We start from the raw sequence: 25,767 nt of genomic DNA, 5'->3' as shown, positions 1-25,767 counted from the left end.
ACGTATGTTTGACAAAATTAATGTTGACTTTTATTGAGCCACAGACCACCGTATTCCCTTGTGAATAAACATATCTTTTGCCTCGTTAATAAACGCATACTGGACTACATCGCATCTATTAATCATCATACCACATTTATCTAAATTATGAGTCATGTATACTATATACTTAATTACAGGTTAAAGATCAGTACTTATGATGCTAAGAAAATTTCAACGATAAAATGTATCTTTAAATCTCACTTACTGCAATTATCTTCTATTTTTCAAAGACAAAAATTGAAAAATGCGGTGGCAGAAATTCGATCTTTCCCTTACTTCGAAATAAACACGCACGAGCATCAATAAGAATCGACACCAAATTTGATCGCGGTCAAATTTGAAACCACGCAAGCTACTTTACGATTAGCACCAAAAGCCACGATGTTCTTGACAAGGCACGTGCGTGCATGACCAATGACTGTATGGTGAATCTGCTGGACGCGATAAGAACGACGGCGAGCGCACACGAGCATAAACCGGAAGCAGCTATCCAAGGTCCTGGGCGCGCGCTGCGTGTAAATATTATTCTCAAACAGTCCGAAACATTAAACATCTCTGCGGCGATAGCGCGGGACAGCGTGTTTGTGTACAGAAGTACACGGGGTCAGCGGAGTCTCTTTCCCTCGTCTCTTGGTGGTTGCTGCTTTCAGCCGCTTCTCCTAGTGGCAAGATAAACGCGACAAGCATAGTCAAACGACCGTGCAGAAGCTTTACCTGGCCTGAAAAAACTCGCTTAAATCTATTTAAAACGGCGAAGCGACCCCCTCCCCCATTTGGGGTAAACTCTCTGGGGCTGGATTTGCAAAGAAAGCAGCTGACTGGAGACTATGCTTCTTTTCCCTAGGTCGGAATCTCGGAGGATTCTCGATCTTTTGTTAGTTTTTCTGTCTATTCTGCGAGCACAGTGGTAGAAGTGAAACTCTGAAAATATCCCTATGTCTACCATAATTTTTTATTCACTCCTTTTAAAGGGAATTATAAATTTTGAAAAATTCTTAAGAACTCTAAAATTCTAAATTTAATTATTCACACTACATTACAGATTTCCTTTTCTAAATAGTGAGATCCATATACAAATCTTTCAAGTTAAAAAACTATACATCTGTATGTAATTAGGATTCGCATAGAGAAACCTTTCATACACTAAGAGGATCGGTTACTACTCAACCGAAATTTCCCTTTAAAGTATTTCTTCCTTCTAATCTTTATTGTTTGAAAATGAGTATGGTTATTTGACATTGATAAGTACTCTAGAATTTTTTCAAAACTTTAACAAAAATTCAAATTAGGAAAAAGTGACTCGGCTTAACGATGAATTATGAAAAAAATGTTTGAATAATGAAACTACGATATAAATTCAATGGGATTTTCCGTAGAGGAAAGACGAAGGATGCAAATGCTTCCTCATGTTGGCTCTTGTTCTGGGTAACGATTCTGAGAAATCAACGGGCGAAATTAACCCGGTCGGCCAATGGACCGACCGGGACTCCATCTTCGACGTCTCTAACCTACATACATACACGGCCGACTAAATGATTCCGTGAAACGTCTAACGAGCCAGCGTCCATACAAATCGACCGCGTTATTTCCGACAGATAGCCGACGCCCGATTCCCGAAATGATGATAATCCGGTCGTAATTGACGTCCATTAGCCAGATTTTGAAGTGCAAGATCGTACGTAACAGGCTAATAAATTCACACCATTCAACTGACAAGCTCGAATTAATAGGTACCTAAGTAAAGGAACTTAAAAGTGGCGACAGTATTTTAAAAGCAAATTGATGAATTCTTAAAAGCGGATAAAAGTATTTCGTTTAATATACAAGAGTTCACAGAAAAAATTCTTCATTAGCAAACTTTCAAAAGTCGAATAACTGCGGTAGCTTCTATATAACCCTTCACTTTCATCTATCATAATTTAATAATTTCCTGTTAGATTAAAAATGTGGATTCATCCTCTTGAAAATTTCCAATTAAATTATTATCTATGTTATAAACAAAAAATTCTTCATTAAAAAAGTCTTCCACAGATTTTCTATATATAATCAGTTCAAACCATCACAACTTATTAACTTTCACCTTTCGTAATTTAATAACTTTTTATCCAACTTAAATACAACACCAGCTACCCTGATCTAGCTACTCAACTGCGTCTCCTGCATTAATCAAATTTCCTTTTGTAACCCCATACACCGACAATCTACGTTTGAAAAACAGGCACTGGAAAAGGACAAAAACTGAAAGAAGATCGCTGGAGAAGGGGAGGTTTTTGAGTCGAGGTGCTCTTTGAGCGGGTCGACGCGTGAACCACGGTCCCTAGGGACCCACGTCCCAGGGTGCCATTGAACGCGAAACGGAAGCAGCGAACCGCGACACGAGGTAAGAGAGCAACGGGCCCCGGTCTAAGGCGAATTAAGGCCGCATTATTGAATCGATAATGAAATTTGACGATATTGTGCATTTTACAGGCGGACTCCAGCCGGGAGCCATTGTGAGGAATCTTTGGCCGCGTGACTGACCACCCGCCACGGGTTTGCTCTTCGGGTTTCTATCGTATTATTATTACTACCGACTGGTAGACCGCGTTGGGTTAGCCCATATCCGAAACGGGAACACGTTTCATCTGACAGGGGTGCACGCGCATGAAATCCGCCGCTCGTTACACGCTTTCGTTAATCTCGACGTAACGATAGAGCATGGCAGAAACGCGCTGTCTCTCACTTCCTGCTCCAGCACGCTTCGCGATATTAAACGCGCCAGATAGATATCTAGGTTTAATTTCCGCGGACGATATTCGTTCGCCGGGAGAACGCTGTTCGGGAGTACGTGACGGGATCTATCGATGCAATTCTGGAAAATTGTGAACTGATGCTTTCGAGAGTTTCTGGTTAAATTGTTATCTATGTATTATCTATATTTGCCCATTTTTTTTATAGACGTACCATCGTAGTTTCCTATAATTTTGTTTTAAGAACAGTTCGAGTCTTATCAGGCAAGGAAAGATGGAAAAAAATGTTAGTTTTCTTCGTCAGAGAAGATTCGTGAGTAAGTTCATTTTTTAAGTTTAAGTGATTTCTTCTAAGATATGTGTAAGATAGTACTCCTATTGCTTTTTCATGTATGTACATATTATGCTAATTTCTCTGGTACAAGTTTTAGAACAAAACTTTAGTCGCCTGTATTCATTTATCTTCTTGCACACTTCACTTAAAGTAACAATTTAAATGTTTCTTAGCACAGGGGCATTAACTTTCCTTGTCAAAGACCTATATATTTTACTTCTAATCCATATTTTGTCTTTTTCAAACAATTCATTATCAAACGTGGCAATATCATATATCATAAAAAAAGACCGATTATATACATATTGCTTAATATACTTCGCTTAGGTATATTTCAATAGTCGCAAATTGTTAGAAAATAGAGCGAAGATATCGGGATAACACGTGCTTTTAGCGCAACCGAAAAAGAAATCGAGGAACAGCAGGGGGCCTGCAAAAGCGGCGACACGCTACTCGTTTGTTGATCCAGAAGGAAGAAGAAGAAGCGGGAGCGACCGATAAGCAGCGGCTTCCGCGAAGTGAACCGCTCTGGCCCGGTTATAAAAGAGAAAATTCCGGCCTCGTTTGTTTGCGGGCCGGTTTGCCTCGTGGAAACGTTCTTCTACGTCCGATCACCGGAATCCTTTTATTGTTCGTGTTCGAAATGAAACGCGCGGCACGGAACGATCTCGTTTCGGCTCGCCTTTCGCGCGCGCGAGGAACCCGCGTTCTCCACTCGTCCTCGCGCGTTCCTCTCCTTGGTCGTTCGTCGTGTGTGGCCGCTCGTTCGTGCCTCTTTATTGGGTTTACACGGCAATACGGTGCCACGAAGAAAAATATATCATCCGACCACTGTAATCGCCGTTCGAGAGAAAACCGCGGTCTCGGTTTCGTCTGACGAGCATGACACACGTATCGAAGAATAGAAATTCGAATTTTTTTACACAGACTTTCATCCTGTGATGATTTCATTTTTTGATCGAGTATATTTTATTGCGAAATAAAGGTAAAAATTCTTGAAACTGAATCTTTGTCCAATGAGAGCTTCGAAATTTCTTATGAAGTATTTGATCTTGTTGTAACTGTAAAATATTTTACTGTGAAATAGAATAGAAGAAATTACTGAAATTAAATTTTTCACGACGTAGGCTTTTAAATGTATACCAATCATCTGGTTTAGTTCATGGTTTAAGAGAGACATAATTGAAATTAAATTCATGCGATAGTAATTTGGAAACTTATTAGGAATCTTTCGATTTTACTATACTATATTACTCGATACTATTATTAGATCCTAATATATTTGCTTACAAAGGCATAATTATCGAGATTATATTTTTTCGCAATTTTTCTCAATTATCTTTTTGCTGTTATATGCTAGTTTAAATTGTCGAGAATAATGTAGAAATCGTTTTCCGTGACAAATGAAGCTAATCGAAGATTTTACAGTGACACAAAAAATGCGTGAGACGAAGCGATTTAAGATTCTTATTATGGAAATAGCGAAACAGAGAATGATGTTTATAAAAAGTTTGAATAATTGGAAACGTCCATTAGGTTTTTTTTCTATAGATATTCTACGTTCAGCTTTGAGCTGCTAAAAAGTAACCGGAGACAACGATCATGACCTAACCACGGCCACAAATCAAGCAACAGAAAGCGCGACGTTACCAAGAGATTTATACCTCGCAAAGAAGAGGGGAGTCTCGTCTTAATAAAGCTTTCCCCGTTCGTCACCGAAGTTTACAGTGCGTGTAAATACGTGACTGAATTTAGTCACACGTCTGCATGCTTCAGTGCATCGTAGATTCATTGCCTTTCCTTCGAGATATAATGATCTTATACATCCAAATTTTTATCAAATTACGTTTTAACTAAATATTACGTTATAACATACATTTGTCCCGTTTGAGAGTAAACTTAAAAACAGGATGAATTTATATCGCGACCAAATGCTTCAACGATTAAAATTAAAACCACAAAATTCTGGAGTTTCTCCTCTTGTAACGTTTAACTAGTATTCAAAAGATGTTTTTGATCTTTGACTTAACTTGATTAACTTAGTTGGTAACAGAGATATTGACAAGTACGTCGGAACATTTCCTGGTTTTTTTGGAAGTTCAAAACAATAGAAAAAATTATGCTTTCACATGAAGAATTCAATTTAACTGAAATATAACAAATATTTTCGGTTCGCCATTTCACGGTACTTGAACAACTTATTAATTGATTAAACGATATATATATATTCGATACAATCAGACCTAAATTTTAGAAAAAACACTTTATTAGAGAAAATTTTTTTATAAAAGACGACTATTAAAAGACACTTGTCCCGTGAAAGCTCCAATCCTGTCACGATTAAGGTTTCAAAGAACCTAAAGTCAATCACGAAACACTGGTCCTGTCATGAAGAAAAAATTTCAACAATTCGGACTAATAGCCCAGATAAAGAAATTAAAGCGAACTAAAGCGAATCGAACGACGGAGCGCGACAAGCTCATCGAGAAGCAGCTCGTGCGAGACACCGTTCTACCTGTTGGTAGAACGGGGCTCGGTCGCGGAACTCGCGACATCGAGGTCGAAATTACGCGTTGCCAGGCTTGGAATCACGGGAACGGACACGAGATTACCGGCTGGCGGGCAGAAAGCGGCGCAGAAGCAGGACACGGCTGAGTTCAGCAGCCGGCCGATCGTACACGCGAGTACGACGCGCAATCCACGCGAATCTCGGTGGAAAGGAGCGCCGACCAGAACGAAGATTATGGTACTGGCGCATGGGAAATTGCCCCGGCGCGACAGCTACGTTTCCTCGAGCGTGAATGCCTCGAAGAAAACCCCGAGAAAATCACTTCGTTGATCGAGGCTGTTTACTCCGAAGATAAAACTGGATCGGCGAAGTAACGATCGCGTGCAATGGGATTTTCTATGGTTCATTGAAGATGATTTGCGGAAGGAATCTCGCGTTCTTGTGAGTCATAAGGAAAGCAACGTGATCCAGAATATAAAAATACATACGTATATGTCGATCGATTTGCGTTAATTGGAGATACCTCGGTTTGTTAATAATTCGGCGAGGATTGAGAAGATAGAAGGCGTGTCTGTGGATGAAGTTAATAGGTGCGGTCAAGTTAACAGTTCGGTGAAACTGCATAAATTTGTTTCGGAACGGCTTGAAAGTAACCATAGTTTCGAATCTTTCACCTTGAAAGAAATTCAGTGAAGTTTTACGTTTCGTTGCTATTAAATGAGAACAGTTTTGGAATCATGAAACATTGAGTTCTCAGCATGCATGCATAATAACGGACATACGTGTCGAGAATTCGTATTTATATCATAAACATTTAAATCACCTCTAGATAACTGGAAACTCTAATAGTACAATTCATGTGAATTATGTAACACGACTTAGACGATCCTTTATCACCTTCACACGATCTTCAGTCTCGATGATATAGAATTGACGATTCTTTATGACCTTCGATTAATCTTAAATTAATAAATGCAAACCAAGTCCGACTACTTATACATTTATAATAATTAACAAAGAAAGTTATAGTTGTTTGTTCAACGATATAAAACTAAAAACAATCATTCGAATAATCGTAAGTATAGCGCATTCCATACGGTAATTAACATTTAGAGCAATCGACACCCCATAAATTCAGTTGAAGAAAGACGCGTGAAGATACCACCGAGGAATACAAAATTACTTCCCGAAGACAAAACGGATTGAGCGAATACTTAAAAAACCGGCAGTATTCTCATTGTCGATTTCACCACGCGAGGTAAAGGAAGAAAAACAGGCGTTAATTAAACCAGTAGCCCGGCGGTTAATTAGAACACGTCCCTGGCCAAGACCGGGTGGATCTCCGAGAGTCGTGGCTTATCGACGTTAGCGATTTTCCAAGTTGGCCAACTCACTGCCAAGCCGCCACGCGTTGTACGTGATCGGAATACAGCGAAATTGCTCGTAACGCAGCCGATCTCCATTCGCGGAAAGAGAGTGAGCGCCATGAAAGGCACCTACAACGAGCTGGCCTACATAATGAAGATGTAAGGGGCGCGCCGCTTTGGTTAGGTAATTAATCGCGATGCATCGTGTTCCGCTCTCAGAACCCGGTTCGATTATCTTGGAAACCGAACACAACCACCATCGCAGACGTCGATCACGGCATCATCGCCGGGACGACTTTCCTTTCCATGAGACAGGTGAAAAATGGGAACAGCCGGAATATCATATGGGAACGATGACACTCGAGACTCGATTCCCGCGCAAAAAGAGATACGTCAACGTTTATGGGATGGGTCGTACAAGATTTTTTTTTTTATGAACTATTAGATGGTGTTTATACGATCTCGAGTCTACTATTAAATTTTTTATTTTTTATTGAGTTGGCAAGGGAAAATATGAAAACAGAGCTTGTAATCGGAGGTTATAAATGGAGAGCGAATTTGAAACGAGATTTGAGTTATTCGTCCTCTGCATTTTTGCGTTATTTGGTTAATGGATATTTGCAATAAAATTTATCGCGCTCGTCAGTTATTCTCGTTCTGTGTCAATGTTTTCGAAATTAACTGTTACTCGTCGAATAGAGTGGGAATTCCACAATTCGTGCGAAACGATTTTTAGAAAATAGCTTTAGCTGTATTTCTGACGCACTCATTGCTTTTAAAATATACCCATCGCACATATTTCGTTTCATTATGTTCGTAGATCTAAATATTAAATAACAAGTTTTTTATTTCTCAAACCTTTCTGTTACAGCACACAGACCGAAGAATTATAACTACTTTAGCGATATATTTAAAATCCGATAAAGTAAATTGATCGAACTAATTTTACATATTAGACCGAAAGCCTCCGATCACTGTGTTTAAACGAAGCGAAGGAAATGAAAAAACAAACTCCCGGTTGGACCAACAAACAAATCTAAAACCCCCATAAAACCGGCGTAATCCCCTTAGCAGCGAAAAATCCGTAGGCACCGGCTCGCGGAGGGAGGCGCGAATAAGTTATCCAGAAGCACCCTTGACTCCGGCCGGTGTGTCGGAGCACGTGGATATTGTTTTTAAAAACACCATTAACGAGGATGACTGTCAATCGCCTGAAGCACCGAGCGACGCGCGGCGTGCATGCTCGTGTAATCACATTACTCGGTGAGAGGAGCGGCCCGCTTCGGTTCTGCGCTCCTCTCGTCGGCACACAATGGCCGCTGTTTTTGTAGTGTGCTCACGGCAGCCATTGTTACGTCATTATTCGCGTCCTGCGCTAGGGGCACCGCAGAAACGACGGGTAACTATAGCAGGATCTCTACCGTTGAATCGAACAAACCTGCCCTTCTCTCGAGTTAGAAAGGGAGGACGAGCTCTTTTGCATCCTTTTCCTTTTCTAGTTCGTTTCCAACCCTCTGTATTACGTACGTATGTACGTCGAAGGTGTTACCTCGTCGAACATAACGTCAGGGACGGTAGACAGGGAGGACTGGTTCTTATTTCTCTTTTTCTTTCCTACTTTTTTCTCTCGCTCTCTGTCTGTTTAGTGATGATGGGGATGATCGTACGTGGACCAGAATGGAATCGTTTCTTCTGGCGGCTCGCGATCCACTGTCACGAACAATGAAAGGAACCCCCGGAAAAAAGGAATGTTTGCCTGCGCAACCGACTTTTCCGTGACAGCTGCGGACACTCGAAGGGAACGTGAAACGAACCGCGGAAGCGAACGTGTAACGCGTTGCCTTCCGTGGCCCTCCGGGAACTGACACTGTGACGCGATATACACGATGTGTATTCGTTGATCGAACGTAACCACTCGATTTGTGTCGTACCGTATATCTTTGTTGACAATGTCGAATAATATCGGTGCGTGAAGAATGAAGATATCGTAACGATACAGTTTTATGTCTGGAGATTTATGAGGGAAGATATAAAATGAAGAATACAGAGGAATACGAATCTTCTAATTCGTTTCTACTAAACTTCAGTAGAAATTTTTGTATACGAACACGAATGATTTAAAAGAAATTTTAATTCATCTGACTACTAGAACTATTGTATTACAATTTTTTTTCGTAGAAAATTAATGACAAGTTAATGTTGATTTTTATTCAGACCGAACTAAGCATCGATGTTAGTTTCATCGTACCATTGATGTTAAAAATGTATAACATGTTTAAGACAACAAATTCTAATGATAAATTTGTCTCTTCTAATTGAATCTACCTATCTGAATTTGAAACACGATTCCAGCTACTAATATAACTAAAACATCCTATTCATCTCTTTAAGAAAATTATTTTTCAAATTTCCGATGAATCCATATAACGTTAGTAATCGTGAACACGTTACGAAATAAATAGTGAAATAATTATATCGCATAAAAGCAATCCTTTCGTCATTAGAAACCCCTAAAATCCAACCCGGAAGTGATCGGTAAAGCTTGCCAATGAACGATGCGGCAAAAGCAAGCGGTGACACCCATCGCTCCTTGGCAAGGGGCTGCACTTCGTTAGTTTCGAATAAATCGGCAGGAAATGTAATATCGTGTCGACTTGACCCTCGACTCGGTCCCGGGCGGTCTGTCCTGTCACTCGACTCGTCGTTTCACGTTGACGCGGGGTTACTGGTCGCATCAGTCACCCATCTGGCATTTCCTGGGATCTGGACCATCCATGCGTGCCACCTTTACACCGTACCCTGTTATGCATTTGACTATCGACAATGCGCGCAACATGTCGAGAACGTACTGAGGGTGCATAAACGAGAAGATTCAAGGGAAAGGGGCAGCGAACGTGGTTTCCATGAGCAGATCAAATCAAGAACCGGAGCAGTCTCTCTAGTAACTAAATTGAATGCTTCTCTATCGGTGAGGCAATCGCCGAACGATTTAACTTGCAGAGAAAATGGAATCTCATGACTATGTATTTTTTTATCCCTTTGATAGGGTGATCCATTGAGCGATAATGTTGCGTTAATATCTTATTTGTAATTTTAGTTTTTCTTGTTAATTAAACAAACATTTGTTTCTTGAATTTTGTTTTTTTTAATATCGTGATTGTAAAAAGAAATTCCAAGGATGTGTCTAATAAATTTTTCATCGTTACTTTCCTATTATATATATTTTGTAATGTTTTAATATATATAATATATATAATATATATATATTTAATATATATAATTTTGTATGTGATAAACTATTTTTAAAATGTATTTTTAAGTCGTGAATATTTCTTTCACATTCCTCATTTGCGAACTTCTAGAATTTATAACGCTGATTTAATTTAATTCAATTAGAACTGTACTAGTAGGTAATAAAAGTATCGTTTTATGTCCTAAAAAAAATCATAAATATCAATAAATAATCATAACATACCGCTATCCCATTTCTCACCATTGTTTCATTTGATCACGCAGTCGAAAACCACCCTCGACGAATTTCATATTTCAAACATCAACTCCCCCAACGTAACGTTCTAAATTCTAAACTGCCGTTTAACAAAGCATCTCCCATAGCCGGAAGCCGCGGTACCTCGTTCGCATCCGGTAAATCGAATTTTCCCGAAGAACGCATTCAAATCGAATAGAAACCCCTTTTCGCGGAAGTGGCACTCGACTCTCGAGCAAAACCCAGTCCACTTTTCGAACGGCGTTGCCACCGACTAACAGGATAAGAGCGTAGACCGCGAAGAAAACGAGGGACGACCGCAAATCGAGCATTCGCCGGCCGCTCGAGTCAATTGGTATTATTAGATTGGCAGTCTAGGGGGGGTAGCGACCATCCCCCGATTACCAAGCACCCTCGGTGCCCGGTCGCCGCTACGTTACTGGCTACGTGCGTGATGGTCGGCAGTAAATTTCATTCGAGGAATTATCATGATTGAATCAGCTTCTACTCGCTTCTCTCCGTCCGCCACTTCGCTACACGGACCTGGATTCTACCCCTTCCACCCACGTACAACCACTTCAACCCCCTCACTCTCTCTCACCCCCTTTCTCTCTCTGTTCGCGCTCGTAAATTCAGCCTTGAAATTTTCCGTGAATGTAAAAGACCAAAAGACAGACGTTCGTTACACTTCGCGTGCACGCCGTCGCAGCGTATCGTGCAACCCCGAACCTGTCCGCGTTTCTGTTGGAATTTCATTTACCAAAATATTACTCGATATGGAAATCGTGATCGTGTCTCGAAACTTCGCGTGAGTATGTTTGAGCAGACGAATATTTTAAAGTAATTTTAAGCCGCCTCGCGGTTGTTCAAGTTTGCGACAGAAGAAAATAAAAGAAGGCTATGTTTAAGAGGGAGTAGCACGTTATTTCGTAATTATCAAGAAACTTGCTGAAAAGAAGGTCTTGTAATAAAAATTTATGCTAATAGATACATAGACGGAGAGTGTGATCTTTAGTTTAGTATTTATTGAATTATTTTATTAAATTTATATTTATTTTGTAAATAGGAGTGGATCTATCTTTTTCGAAAAAATGTAGATGATCGCCGAATGAAAATCTGACGTTGTTTCAGAGATTCATGAATGGTACGCGAGAACACATAATTTACGAATATACGGTTACGCGCGCGCTCCTTTCTTAATACGCATGAGAATGCGTTCTGTCGACGACGCTTCTTACGCCGTAGAAGTGATTTATGCACGGCCGTGTCACGGCCAACTTGATACAGTTACAACCCGCTAACTCGTTCCGCGGCCACTGTGACGGGTTATAATTCGAACGAATTTTTTTCAACTCCATACTCGGTCGAGAATCGTTCGAGAAGATAATATCTCGGAACTACATAGATTGGAAAGTTGCTGAGCTCTTAATTGATCAACTGTATCGTATTATCCTTCCAATCATTTAAATTCCGTTTCTGTCAGCATGTGTCCCATATAACTCTTTCAGCGTGCAATTTCTTGCTTCATTTCCATTAAATTATTTTTTCTGGCCGAAACTATTATAAATTTTATGCCATTATCACTAAAGGTAAATACAGGAAAGGTGAGGAATATTGCAGTTGAAATTTTTACAAGATAAACTTACAACCATCTGAAGCGTGCAAACATCTACCGTGCACAAAAAGTCCCGGCCAAAAATAGAAATAAAAAAATATAACAGTACAATCTAGAAAAATTTCGTTTGATCGAAACTCGAGCCTATCTGTCACAATCGAACCAGGAAGAGTTTCGAAGATAACGGCGTGCAAGCTACGCGTCAGCGTGGAAACAATCGGCCACGGATCGACGGGATTCGATTCGAATCTGCGTTCATTTCGATCGATTATCTGCCGATATCTGGAATTAATCAACCGGCCGTGATAGCCACTCTCTGGTCCGAACGTTGTCGACACAGTCGAGTCATCGATCGAACGGTTGTTACGCGAAATCGTATTTATGCGTTGCTGCGAACCACGAGTGACGTTCAACCACGACTCGTGCGTTCTTCGTCGCTTCGCCTAATTTCATCTTTCACTGGCGACCTTGATCGGTCTATTCGGCTTATTCGTTAGAATATTGGTGGATTATCGAACGATGATTAGATAACCGAACGATAACGATAGGCTGGTTTCCGATATCTCTGACTTTCTACGCTTATCGGTCACGACTAAGTTTGCGAAAATCTCGCCGAGAATCACGCGACGCGATGCAGTGTCAGCAGATGCCCCGCCACGATACGGGAAATCGATCGATTTCAGGCGTCACGTGGTCGATGAACTTTGCTGGTGATCCGAGAAACTTTTTAAGTAATCGTCTAAACATTGTTAAAACGTTACGATGAATCACGACGATATTTTGCAAGCGTAAATACCAAGATCTGTGATGGTGAAGTGATACAGTAATAACAAAACTCAACCATTCAATGTAATCGCGGATTTAATCAACTTTGAAGCTTCAGGTTATAAGTAATAGATATCATCAACCTCTTTAATTGTGTTTCATTCCATTTCTTGCAGTGATAACGTAGAAACATAAAGTATTTCTGAATAAATATTATTATTGGAAAATAATTATTACAGAAAATAAGAATTATCCCCTTGCCCTATAAACTTGTGTTCAGTTCATTATTAAGTTATAAAAAGAACAACTTACGACTTAGCATACGAAATACTTATTACATTTATTGACTGAACTAAATGTACTTACTACGTGCCATCGTTAAATAAATAAATAAATAAAATATTTCTTGAATAAAACAGCGTGAAATACTACTGCGTATTCTTCTAAGAAAACAAATATTAATAAAACGAATTATAGAAAGTAAAAATTATTCGAAACTTAAACTATCGTAAACGAAAGACTCTAAAATAAAAAATCTATCCATTTGTCCACTTGACAGGGTAAATCCGACCATGAGACGCTGTCAGCGAATACGAGAACGCACGTTTGCGGGTTTGAATCTTCGTAACGGCGCAATAACAATTACGAGGCATTCTGAAATTCATAGTCGCACCGGCTAATGCGATCGACGATACGCGTAACGGGTGGCTCCGCAAACACCAGGGGTGGCTTCTCTCGGGGGTAAACCTCGAGTGACGAACGAAGGGGCTGGATACGCTGAAAAAATTGCGGAAAAGCCGAAGGGCGACGACAATGGAGCCACCCCGCGTGAGAGAAACGCTCGCAATGTTGTACTACGCGCCGCCCCGCTTGTCTGCCAGTGACTTTTGCAAACAGTGCCACCGAGTACCCCTGTAATGGACATTTGGGAACATCGGTGAGAACACCCTGCTGCTATCTTCTCGAATTTATGCGTATACCTTGGATATTTGGATATTTTGAGAGCCCGATATTCTCTATGATTTATACGACATTGACGTTCTTATGGACATTGAGTAGATATCGTATACCACACTCTTCTGTAATTGAACTGACATTATTCAATACTAATTGATTGATATTACTAATAACATTTTACAAATTGCACGTTACAAATTATCAGTGTTCATAAATTTTCTCGCCAGCGTAACAAGTTAGTTAATAAAACAAATGAAACTTCAGAAGCATTTGTAATTTTTCAAATTGCAAGTTATCTGATTAACCTATTAAACGTAAAATTGCAAAATCGAAATCTATAACCTACAACTTGTAACATGGCATCATGAAATATTACTAGTTGATAAATTATTTTACAAGAAAGTCCAGGTGCTGGAAATAGTATTCCCAGTTGAAAAGAAGAGGAAACTTACAAGTAGTTTCTGTCGGTTGGTAATATTGATAATATAATCAAGCTGTAATATTTATTAAATGAAATAAATCTATCTCTATTTGTATATAAAAATATGAAATTGCACAAAGATCTGTAATCTGATAATTACATAAGCTATGCATAAGAGCTATTAATTATTGTTAATAACACCTTCTCTAGAGACTTGGCTGAAAACAACAATACGATAACTGGTTTTAAGAGAGTGAAAAGAGCGATGAAGTATTGAGGGGATAGGATATACCGAAGATCAAGATGCATTTGTGATAGGGACGTTTGGACGATAAGAACGTCTAGAGATATCATTTGTTAATTTAAAACTGCACCTTGCAGCGATACACAGCTAAGGCAGAAATATTCCATTAAGGAGATAGCTATCTAACTGGTGGGAACGATCTGCTTCTAATCCCCTATGAAACGAAATAATTGATGTCTCTGGTAAGATGATCTATCCAGAAACGATTAACATTTCACGATTAGTGCTTGATTAAGTACTCATCCTCTAGACTCTAAATTGATCTTAAAACGATGTAGTTGAATATTTTACAAAGTACTTGGTAATTTTCCTATCAACAGAATCTTTATCGTTTTTATTAACTTTTTAATAAATACAGATGTCGTTTTAGCTTTTTCTTTGTAAATTTCAAACAACGCAGTGATTATCGTTGTGAATAAATATTGTCGAGTACGTGATCAATGATTTCACGAATAATCAAGTTTTACTGCAATGGTCAGTATCGGTTTTTAGCATTAATAGCTGTACAAATAAAAATGAATTCTGTTCTTGTTGCATAAATAAGCTAGATATGTAGAGCTTCCTTATCATATAAATGAATTTTACTTCTATTAGTTATGTGTGAGGTGTTTCAAAGAAATAAATAAAAAGTTGAATAATTATAAAGTTATTCAGTCCAATAAGAATATCAAATGTCAAAGTCTTGCAAAACCAGAGTTAGTATTCATTTTACATATGTAACATGCGAGAATAATTGATTTAACTCAAGACATATTTATTCGCGCGTCTTTGAACATGCAAATTTATCTTGTAAATATTAATCTTCTGGGTCATCTCAGTATTGGTTCCAAGAAGCAATCTGTATACATTATTTTTCCTAGGAAAGCAAAAAATCTCTGTGAATTCATTGCTCAAAAGTCTTGAGGCAGACATTATATGTGCTCTGAAATTAGAAAGAAATTAAATAATCTCTGAAAGATATTTAAATGTAATATTTTATCTTAATAATTTTATTCGAAGAATTCTTAGAATTTTCAAGTTATCAAATACGCAAGCTTCGTTATTCCTATTGCAATACTTGAATTTACTATATTTCAATCTTACTCTAGTTTTGGCAAACAAAACAGCTCCTCGATATTAAAAAAAAATATACTGTAGAGAATTGAAATGAAAAATTGTAGGTATCAATGATAATTATCTTATATTTTGTTTGAAACTCGAGATACTTTTTAATATCAGAAAAATATATTTCCATTGAATATGAACGACAGAGTACAACGGGACTGAAAATGGAAGACCCATGTACCGTATAATAAGATACAAAGAGAAGGAAATTTGTTTCTCAAGAAAATAAACGAATAACAAGAAAACATGTCAGAGTCAACGGGCACGTGTTTCACCTCCAAAGGAAAACTATCGTGAATGAATCGCGCTTAGAGAAGAGAAAGGCAATTTGGTATCGGGGCGCGCATCGTTAACGCGTAATTGCCGAAATGCACGGTCGGAACACAGCCTTCGGGGCTGATCGTTTCAATAGCGGGGCTTACGGCTTAGAAATCCGCCCCGATCTCGCCATCCCCTGTTCAACCCCCTTCGAACGCCGGTATTACTGATTACAGAACCGCAACGGCGGCGACGTGGCAGCACGTGGCCCACGTCTGCGCCCGTCACAGTCACACCGGCCAATTTGCGTTTCCGTAATTTCCGCCTGACAATGGACCACCCTGTATATAATCGCGAGCGCTGGATAATCCGGCGTAAGATGAAATCAGGGACCGCGGTCGATCTCCTGCACACATCCTGACGTTTACATTGATCGTTCTGTCGTGAAAAGAATCGTCCACTTTTCACACGGTTATTCTTCTCCTTTTCTCTCACTCTTTTTGTCTTATGTATCGAGTTTTTCACGAATCAAACCGATCAACTGCACCTTTTATTGATTTCTCGACATCATTACATATGTACGCGACCAATATTTAATTTTCAGAAAACAAATTGCATATTCTGATAAGTTCATTTAGCAGAAAAAGACGACATTAATAGCAATACATTTTTTCTACTCCTTATGATCTTGCGTATTACGTGATTGAACGATAATTGGAATACTCATTTCAATTTGTTCCAACCATCAGATATAGCGTGATTAAACGATCATTTATTTTGGTTTTTACGAAGCTTTTCTGGAATAAAAGAAACTCGATACTCTAGAAATCTGTGGAAAGGAACTTCAAAAATTCATGGTAGAAAAGAACCGTTCGAAAAAAAAAAACGGCCACGATGCAATCCAACAAATTATAAAAATTCTCCTAAAGAAGACACGCATATACATATATTACGTAAAATTTACTTCTACAAAAATAAACTTTCTTAAAAGATTGATGCGAACCTAGTATTTCCTGTTCAAGAACGAGAAAGAAGAACAAATTTCCACTCAAAGTCAGGAAAATTACAAAGAAGGTCGTCCTAATTCCTCTGCTTTTGGACGAAAGACACCGAACACTAAAGAAGAGGGAGGATCCTGGAGAATCGTCGCTGGAAAATCCTTTCGAAAGCTCCGAATTCGTTAATCCGCAAGCTAGCAGGGCAGCGTAGGTATCGTTGAAAACAGGTCGGTTGGGCCTGACGTGGGTTCGAACAATAGTTCCGCTCAGCGGGGGTGTTCCAAGGACCATTCTTCGTCCATCTATTTTCCTTTCGAATCCTTCTGAGAATTTTCCGCTCAACAAAGGCTGAAGGAAAAAGTTCCATCGCATGGAACCTGGCCCGTCTCTCCGAGACCCAGAATAACTGTTGACAATTCCCTAGAAAAAGGGCGGGAAAAGAAGGGCCCAGAATTGAGAAACACTTTACTGCCGGACGTAGGCAAAGCGAACGACAATTTTGCACAATGGCATTAGAACGGTGCATCGGAAAATCCGTTTAGAGTGGCTTCTCCCGACCGGAGGGGTTGAATGCACAACACTGTTGATGGAAAATGTGCGTGAAAGGCAGGGTACGGTAGATTTTCGTCGAGGTTGATGTTGTGATCGGTAAAAGTCCAATGTCAATGGAACCACGCTGTATGCGACAGAAGTCCATGGAAAACAATCGAGAATGAGGAAACGGATCTCTACGGTAGAAAGAGTAAAGAACGCCTAATATGAACTTTTAAAGATATATCTAACTAATTATATTTCGTTTATTTTTCCAAATATTTACTATCTCGAATAAAGGGAACAGGAATCTATTATTTTCACGAATTTGATGGTTCTAGTATCATAAGCTATAAAACATAATTATATATCTCAGATTTACAACGAAATCGTTAGCATCTATAATAGTCTAAATTAGAAATACAATAAACCATATATTGAAATAAATATTAATATTTAAAATAGGAACACTTCTTATAACAATATGTAACTCAAAATTGCAGTAGCTGTATTTTTAATAATGGATATGCTGTTAATCAACGAATTATACATCTAATTAATAAACCATTTGAAAACTCTCAGACTCCCTAAACCCAGCACCATCAATCAAGATGAATCGAACAAACGTGAAAAAATCGAACAACACGCAAGATTGTAGAACAACACGATTCGATGAATACCCGTCAGCCGCGTGTCTGGCGAACAAAAATGGTAGCCTCGAAAATCAGCGGTGCCGCGGCGTCCTCGATATGTGACTCGAATAATAGTCTCTGAGGGAGGGGGTAAAAGTTGTCGGCACAATGGACGCGGGAGGAAGCTCTCGAGCTCCGAAACGGGATCTAGGCAAAAGGGGTTGTTAGCCACTCTCTCTTTCTCTCTCCCTAGAACCACCTAGATATCTGTGTCTCTTACACGCGTGCGTGCATATATACCTATTGCATATATCCGATCTTTGGTCCCGGTGGCGCGCGTTTGCGCATGCAACAGGCCCGGAGCGCAGGACTCTTTATTTAACTGGAGCACAGAAAGATGTGAATGCCTGGCCTGGTGGATTAAAAGCATCGTGACGAGCGGTGGTTGGAGAGTGAGAGGATTGTCAGGGAAAGAGAGACATTGGTCAGAGAAAGACAGAGATAGGGATGGTAACAAGTTAGAAAGAGAGCGAGAAAGAGAACGAGAGAAAGACAGCGAAGAGAGAAGGAGAACGAGCTAGTTCTGGAGAGGATCATTTGAATGAGTAATACTATACCTCGCGAACCCACCCACACTTCTATGGAAGTCCCGTGCGCGCAGCAGCTTTGTTTGATATGGCGCATTGTGCTCGCTGCCACCGGTTCACTTTATACCTTTGCAAGCATACAGGCATACACACGCGTAATCGACGTGCGTACGCCAATATTCTTCTTGTGCTCGCACACGGTGGCCCTCTCGCTCTCTCTTTCTTCTCTGTGTCTTTCTTCCCTTTCCACCTTCGCCCCACGAGGACCACAACCTCGGCTTCAGCTACTGAAAATTGTATTATAATGCAGCCAGGACAATGAGGGAGCGGCTCGGTCAAGTTGCCTTATGCCAATCTCACGGCGGAGGCGGTTACGATTTCAATGAAGAGGAACTGAACGAGCTGCGGGGAAAACTGCGTGAAAGAGTTCTACGTATAACCCCCCCCCCCTATGGCAGATCCTTCTTTTCGTTCCTTGGCGATAAGATTCGTTAGCTGCGATTGTTTGAATCTCGTGTATACGGTGAAATTTCTTGGAACTTTTTGGATTCGTAGGATATACTTGTAACATGTAACGTTACTCTAAAGAAACCAGGAATATTATTTGTTGCAGCTACGATTGTTGGGTATCTTGGTCTGACGATTTGTAACGTCGTTCGGTGGATGTATCACACTGTATAGTAACGAAGGTGCTTTGATATGGACGAGTTCCTTGTTTAGGGAAATCTTTGGTAAATTGTGGTGAAACATGTTTTAATGTATGTTAGTTAATCCTGCTATGTTTCCTAAATCATTTTAGGTCCAATCGTTTTTTTTTTTTTTTTATTTCTAATAAATTTCTTAAGTATAAGGGAAGTATGAAAGAATGGATGTTGTATGCTATGTATGCTACAGAATTTCTTAGAACGTTGAAGATATTTTTGCTTGTTGAAACAAAAACAAGATTGGGACGTAAGAATTCGAGAACCATAGCCGACTTGATTTTCTATGATTGCATGACGTATTGACAAGATTTAAGAAATGATACGAACGATAAAAAAAAGACAACTAAAATCCTATCGTAGCGATTCTGCTTCAAAGATAATGTTACGATAAAAATTAAAACGATTAAATTTCTCTTTTACAAGTATTCTATGTTAGTATGTAACTACACTTTTAATATTAAAATTCTCAAATTTCTCCTAGTAACAAAGCTAGATCTCTAGCAGAAGTGGAAGCAATGGAACACAAAGGGTAGAAGTCACGCACCCACACGAAGTGTCGTCTAATCGCGTGTCCAGCAGTAGGAACGCGGAAACGAGACACGCGTGGCAGGACGCTGCAACGATGCCGATAACGGAATGCACTATCCGCACGAACCTAATCCGCGGGTCCTGCGAAATTTATCTGGCGGCGGGGACAGATAAGAACCTGCTCGGCCCTGCTTTATCCCGGCCCAGTTAATAGTGATCTCGGTAAGCTCTCCAACGAAAGGTAGGTTAGGCGAGCTCGCGGATGCTCGACCACGCGGATAAACATGAATTTCGATTAATCGGGCAAACCACGGACGCTCGTAATCCTAGGTCCGCTCGTGGGCCAACTGTGAACAACTAAGAATTTTTTCCGAAGTCGGTTTACGTTTGCTATATATTCCGACAATGAATAAAATTTCTTTAGAATGAGGTATTGGAATTGTCGAGAAAGATGATCGTGAGCTTGTGAGTATTTTTTCATAGCAATCTATTCAGAAGGCTTTCCAAGGTACTTTTCAAGCAGAAGAGCTCTTTTTGAGTTCGTTTACTCGTGACTGTGAATAAAATTGCTTTTGAATAAATGGTTTGAATAAGAGTGTGTCAGTGGATCAAATTTTGTCACAGGACAGGAATTATAGAAGAAGATGACTTGCACAAATCTTTCCATAGGTCAACAAGTTCTCGAAAATATTTCCAGAAAGTGCGACTGAGTTTTTACGGAATTTCCGGAATCGATACGTTTTATCAAACTTGTGTTCATCGGCTTAGAACACGGAACAGAATTTTTCGTTTCCTCTCGAGGAACTTGTTTTTTGTATAACTAGAGATAGAGAGCGATAAGAGATAAATTGAATTTTTCGTCTATCCCTTTTTGATGAAATTTTGATCATAGTGGTGGGTACAATCGCGTAGAAAGTGTTTCCAACGATCAGAAGGTAGGTGGTGGTTCAATTTTTGAGAGGAAGAAGACAATCGTGGTAAACCAAGGTAAATTCCGGGCCTGATATCTACGATCTGGATAAGCCCGCCATAAGAAGCAAAGATAGGGCGGGTACTACAAGAAAGGGATAAACGTGAATTTCGATTAATCGAAGGAACAACAAGTTGTTATAATCTCAGAGTATACCTGAATAAACGAGAGACCCCGTGTAATCTGGGGGTTGGAACCGGAAATCACGTTCCACCCTGTACGTTTCATTAGCCGGAAAACTTATAAACAATAATGGTAATAATGGTAGTGGGTTTAAACTGTTGGGCGTTCGTGCATTTAACCGGCAGAATCAGAACGCGTATTATAGGGGAATTTACCTAACAATTTGTCACGCAATTCTCTAATTTTACGCCAGAAATTAGAATATTTTAATCTCTTAAGCTCGATCATCCCTTAAGTACAAACTTCCATAAGCTTGGAATTCAAAATTAATAGAAATAAATAAATTTGCATTAGATTGGTTTTAGTTCGTACGGATATAAACGTGATATAATTTATCTTTGAAAGCAACGAAATGCCACATAATAGATGTGAAAATCCTCTAATAGAGAAATTATCCAAAAAGATAGCGAATCAGGTAACAAATTAACTTCTTCTCTCTGATCAACAAGTTCACGAATTATATCTTCTACACGTTATCTAAATTTTTAATATCTTTGCATTACGGATAAAAATTCCAGGAATCTTTCACTAATAGAATATTTCTAAAATAAAATCCTAAGTTCCTAATGAAATTAGAAATTTCTACGTTTACCTACGGTTCACTTATTTACAGTAAATTATCGGTCAAACATCTAAATGCACGGAACCTCTGGTAGCAAGAAATAATCTAATTCGTGTTCTTCTAAGACGAAATAAGCATCACAAATTACAAAGAACCTCCCCTTGCCAGTCTTATAGACACATGAACAAAACGGAAAAACAACAGAGGCCCGGTTTCCAATTTACGAAAGGCGTTTCACAATTTGGAAGGAGGAAAATGTAGGAACCATCTTCTCGCGGATTTTCCGCAAAGAACGTGGAGGAAAGGGGTCGATGGAGGCGGCCGAAAGCTTAAAGGGCTTGCAAGATAGGTGAAGTTAGACAACAAGGAGGATGCGCGCCGGGCTTTATCGCAGACAGCAGGATAATTAAATTTGTCGAGGTGATTTATGGCGTTGCACGAAGGGCTCGGTGATGCAGGGAACCAGGAGGCGGAGACGGGGGTTTGATACGCCTCGGTTCCTGGAGTTACACGACAGCTTCGGCTACCCCCTATTCTCTCTTTTTCCCCCTTGAACGACTAAGAAAAATACATCGAAATTACGAGCAAGATTTATCTCCTTATTTGAAGAAACTACTAACGAAAGAAAAAGATCAAGGGAAAAGATATATTGCATTACCAAATTATAATATGTATTTATATATGTTAATATATTATATCAACTTTTCACGCAATCATTGGAATAGAGTACAGATTTTCGCTATTAATAAAAATTAGTCGCAAATCGATGATAGCAAAGAATAAAATTGAAGTTTTAATTGAATCTCTGTGTTGTAACTTAGCGATGATACATACATTGAAATCTGTATAACTTCTGTAGAATGAATAATTTGCGATAATGACCGCGACCAAATTCCTATCATCGCATATCAACTTTGACTGTCCCTCTTCCAATAACTCTTGTCTTTTTCCTCCTCTGGAATTAGAATTACTTCAATTATAGGAGACCTCCAAGCGAATGTGTGAATCGTCTCACGATTGTCCGACTGATGTCTCATTCGATAAATCGTTTCGTCTATGAAGGATGTAGGATCTACCCTAAGACAGGTGTCGTCAAAACAGCCTATTAAAGGTAGAGACATCGTAACTGTAACAGCTACTTGCACGACAAAAATTTAACGCTACGGGACACATGTCGAGTGAAACTTTAAAGAGGCGAACGCCACGGTAACAGGCGCAAAACACGCGGTCCCATTAAAAGAAACGCCTTTAGCTGAATAATTCACCGATATCGACGACTTTCAGCGTCGTGTTACAGTATCGCCTAAGCATATAAAGCTGGTGACATGTAGCAAGCAGATAAGAGGGTCGCTATCGCTGTGGTTTCCGTGAAAAAAAAAGAAAGGAAAGCAGAGGAGAAAAATTTTCGCCCCTCGACTATCGGGAAAATCGAGGCGAAAAGAATTAGGGGCAGCGGTTGTACACCTCCCACGGGGGTGGGAGACGTATAAGAGTTCGAGAACTTCTTCTGCCCCTCTGGTGCCGAGTGTCGCCCGGACTTGTTAAATATTCAAGCCTGTAATACAATATCCAGCGTGTAGAAGGCCCGCTACGAGAGGGATAAACGATTTGCGAGCGGGGGTGGGACGCACGAAACCGCCCGCTGAAAAAACGCCACTTTCCTGCCGCCGTTTACGAAAACACGAGTCACGTAAAACAGCAAACGTTCGTTTGATCCTTCGATTAATTCCTTGATCGCGTGTTGACTTTTAGTATATTATACAGTGTTCTGATTTGACAAGGGAGAACATTGACTTCTTGGGAAATCTAAGGGGTGATTATTAACAATTAATCGATGACGATCAGGATCTTACGAATTTATAAGAAATTTGAAGGTTCAAAAGTGCGAAAATAGAATGCAGAATAATGTAAAATATCCAAGTAGAGTATCTTTTACGTTTAACGTGTATGCAGAGCAGTGAGGCAATCAAAAAAGTCTCTACGTAAGTTACACTTCTCCAACTGTATTCATAAAAATATGAAACTGAAATGGTCTGGTGTCCTAATTTAGTAATGATACATAAATTAAAATGTGTGAAGTTTTCATAAAATCGAATCTGTAAAATTTCATATTTCATATTTTATATTAATTTCATATCTTTTATATTTTATATATATATAAATTTATATATTTAATATAAATTATATATATGTATATATATTTATTTATATATTATATATTTATTTTCATAGTATTTGAATTTCTTTTTCATTTCTAAATAATTCAATTTATTCACATTCAAACGTAAACTAAATACAGCTTGTCAAATAGATAGAACAAGATCTCATAAAACCATTGTGGATACAAAGGGCTCTTTTCAGAAGACTTTCAGAACTCTTCCGCTGAAAGGCAGATAAAGCAACCACGTAATATTTGATAATTAGCCACAAGATAAAAACAACTACCAGATGTTTTTAACCAGCATAATTGTTGATTCGATAATAGGCAAATAATGACGATATATCAATGACATGCGACACGTCGATGAACTCGTAAACACGATAAAAATACGCTCCTGGCGATTTCGAGGGGAAGTTATCTTTTCGCGGCTGATTGCACGACCGGGGTGTCGCGCGAAAGGGCAGGAAATTTGCAATATTTTTCAATGGAGAAAGAGCGAAACGGGGAACGGGGCTGTGAATGAAAAAGAGCGATTTTTTCGAGGGTGGCCGAGGGTGGCTCATTTACTCCGTTTTAACGCCACTTTCCTTGCAAAATCTTGATTTAACCTGGAAATAGGCCCTTTCATAGATACGATGGAATCTCGAATGGCTAATCGATTTGGATATTTCGTAAAAAAGGATTCTTAAATATTTTATATGAAAATAAGGACATTTTAGCTTAGAACATTTCTTGTTGCAATAGTATTAAGGACAAAAATTGTAATCCTGCTAATAATTTCCACTGATTTAAATAATAATCAGTCTGTTTTAGCATCTGCTGCGATAATATTGACCATATCTAAAAAATCAATTCATATTCGTACATACATCATATTGTATCTACAATTCGATTGCTTATCACTGTATTAATATTCCTACTAACCACAAGTTCAAGATATTTTTGACAGTATCAATTCAAAGAACTCGATGGAAATTCCGTACATACACGTACATACCAACACAGAGGAGGAAGTCATTTAATATTCATCAAAAATTTTACCTTTAAGCATCAGTTATAACAATATCTACGTAATTTGCACTTCCCGTTTATATCGTCAATCTAACTATCTTACCAATCACTCCAACGATATCAAATACCAATCGTAAGATTCAAATATAACAACACCATATAATACCAATTCAAAGAAATCCCATTCAATCGAGATTTCAAAAAAAAAAAAAAAAAAAGAAAAGAAAGAGAAATCATAAGGGATTACGCTATTGATGACGAGTAAAATCATTCAAAGGGAATGGGAGCGTTTTCGAAATGGGGATGAGCGCGTCATAGGAGCCAAGAGACGCCCAAGTCAAAGAAGCGAGGGACAGAGGGGCGGAGGAATCGCGAACTAAGTTGGCGAGGGCCGGTTATTTTAATAACGTTATAATAAGACGTCGGGATTGATGCTGAACTATTCGCTGGCAACGTAGCGGGAGCTTAAAGGCACGGCACAGAGAGACGTCTAGATCTAAAGGCTGTCGCCTACGAGTCATTAACATACTTACTACCGTGCCCGTGGTGGCGTACGATGTTTCCAAGAGATCTCGCCGCGGGAGCCGCGGAACTCCCTTTTTCCGGCGATAAAATTAAACGAGCCGATTTCTGGCGCACCAAGGTTCCCGTTTGTATCTGTCGGTTCGCCGCGTGCCTCCTCTTACCCTCGCGAGCACGCACAACCGCGCGAGTTCTCGATTAATTCGACGCTGTTTACGCTTTATGCGTAAAGTAGCAAACGATGACAGCCATCCGGCTGGAGTTAACATTTGAACGGTGACACGTCTGCTATATAGCTGGCATATATAGTGATAGGCATATATATACTGGTACGATATTTGCTAGAATCGTTCTTTAGTCTTTTTAAAGTTGGAACGAATATACTTTATTTAGGCTAAAAGGGAATTTTCAATGAAAATTATTCATATTATAGATAATTTGTTCTTAAAAGTTTCTTAGACTGCAGTAAGAGAATCTGTTTAAGCA

At 39.3% G+C, this 25,767-nt stretch overlaps 1 protein-coding gene across 6 annotated transcripts in view; it reads right to left on the bottom strand.

Moving 5' to 3' along the window:
• LOC126922340 (homeobox protein homothorax) overlaps positions 1-25,767 on the bottom strand; it is a 500,699-nt gene that overhangs the window by 382,927 nt on the left and 92,005 nt on the right. The window lies entirely within an intron of this gene.

Source organism: Bombus affinis, chromosome 11, assembly GCF_024516045.1.
Source record: "Bombus affinis isolate iyBomAffi1 chromosome 11, iyBomAffi1.2, whole genome shotgun sequence".
NCBI classification, from domain to species: domain Eukaryota; kingdom Metazoa; phylum Arthropoda; class Insecta; order Hymenoptera; family Apidae; genus Bombus; species Bombus affinis.
This window is presented reverse-complemented; position numbering and strand designations above follow the sequence as displayed.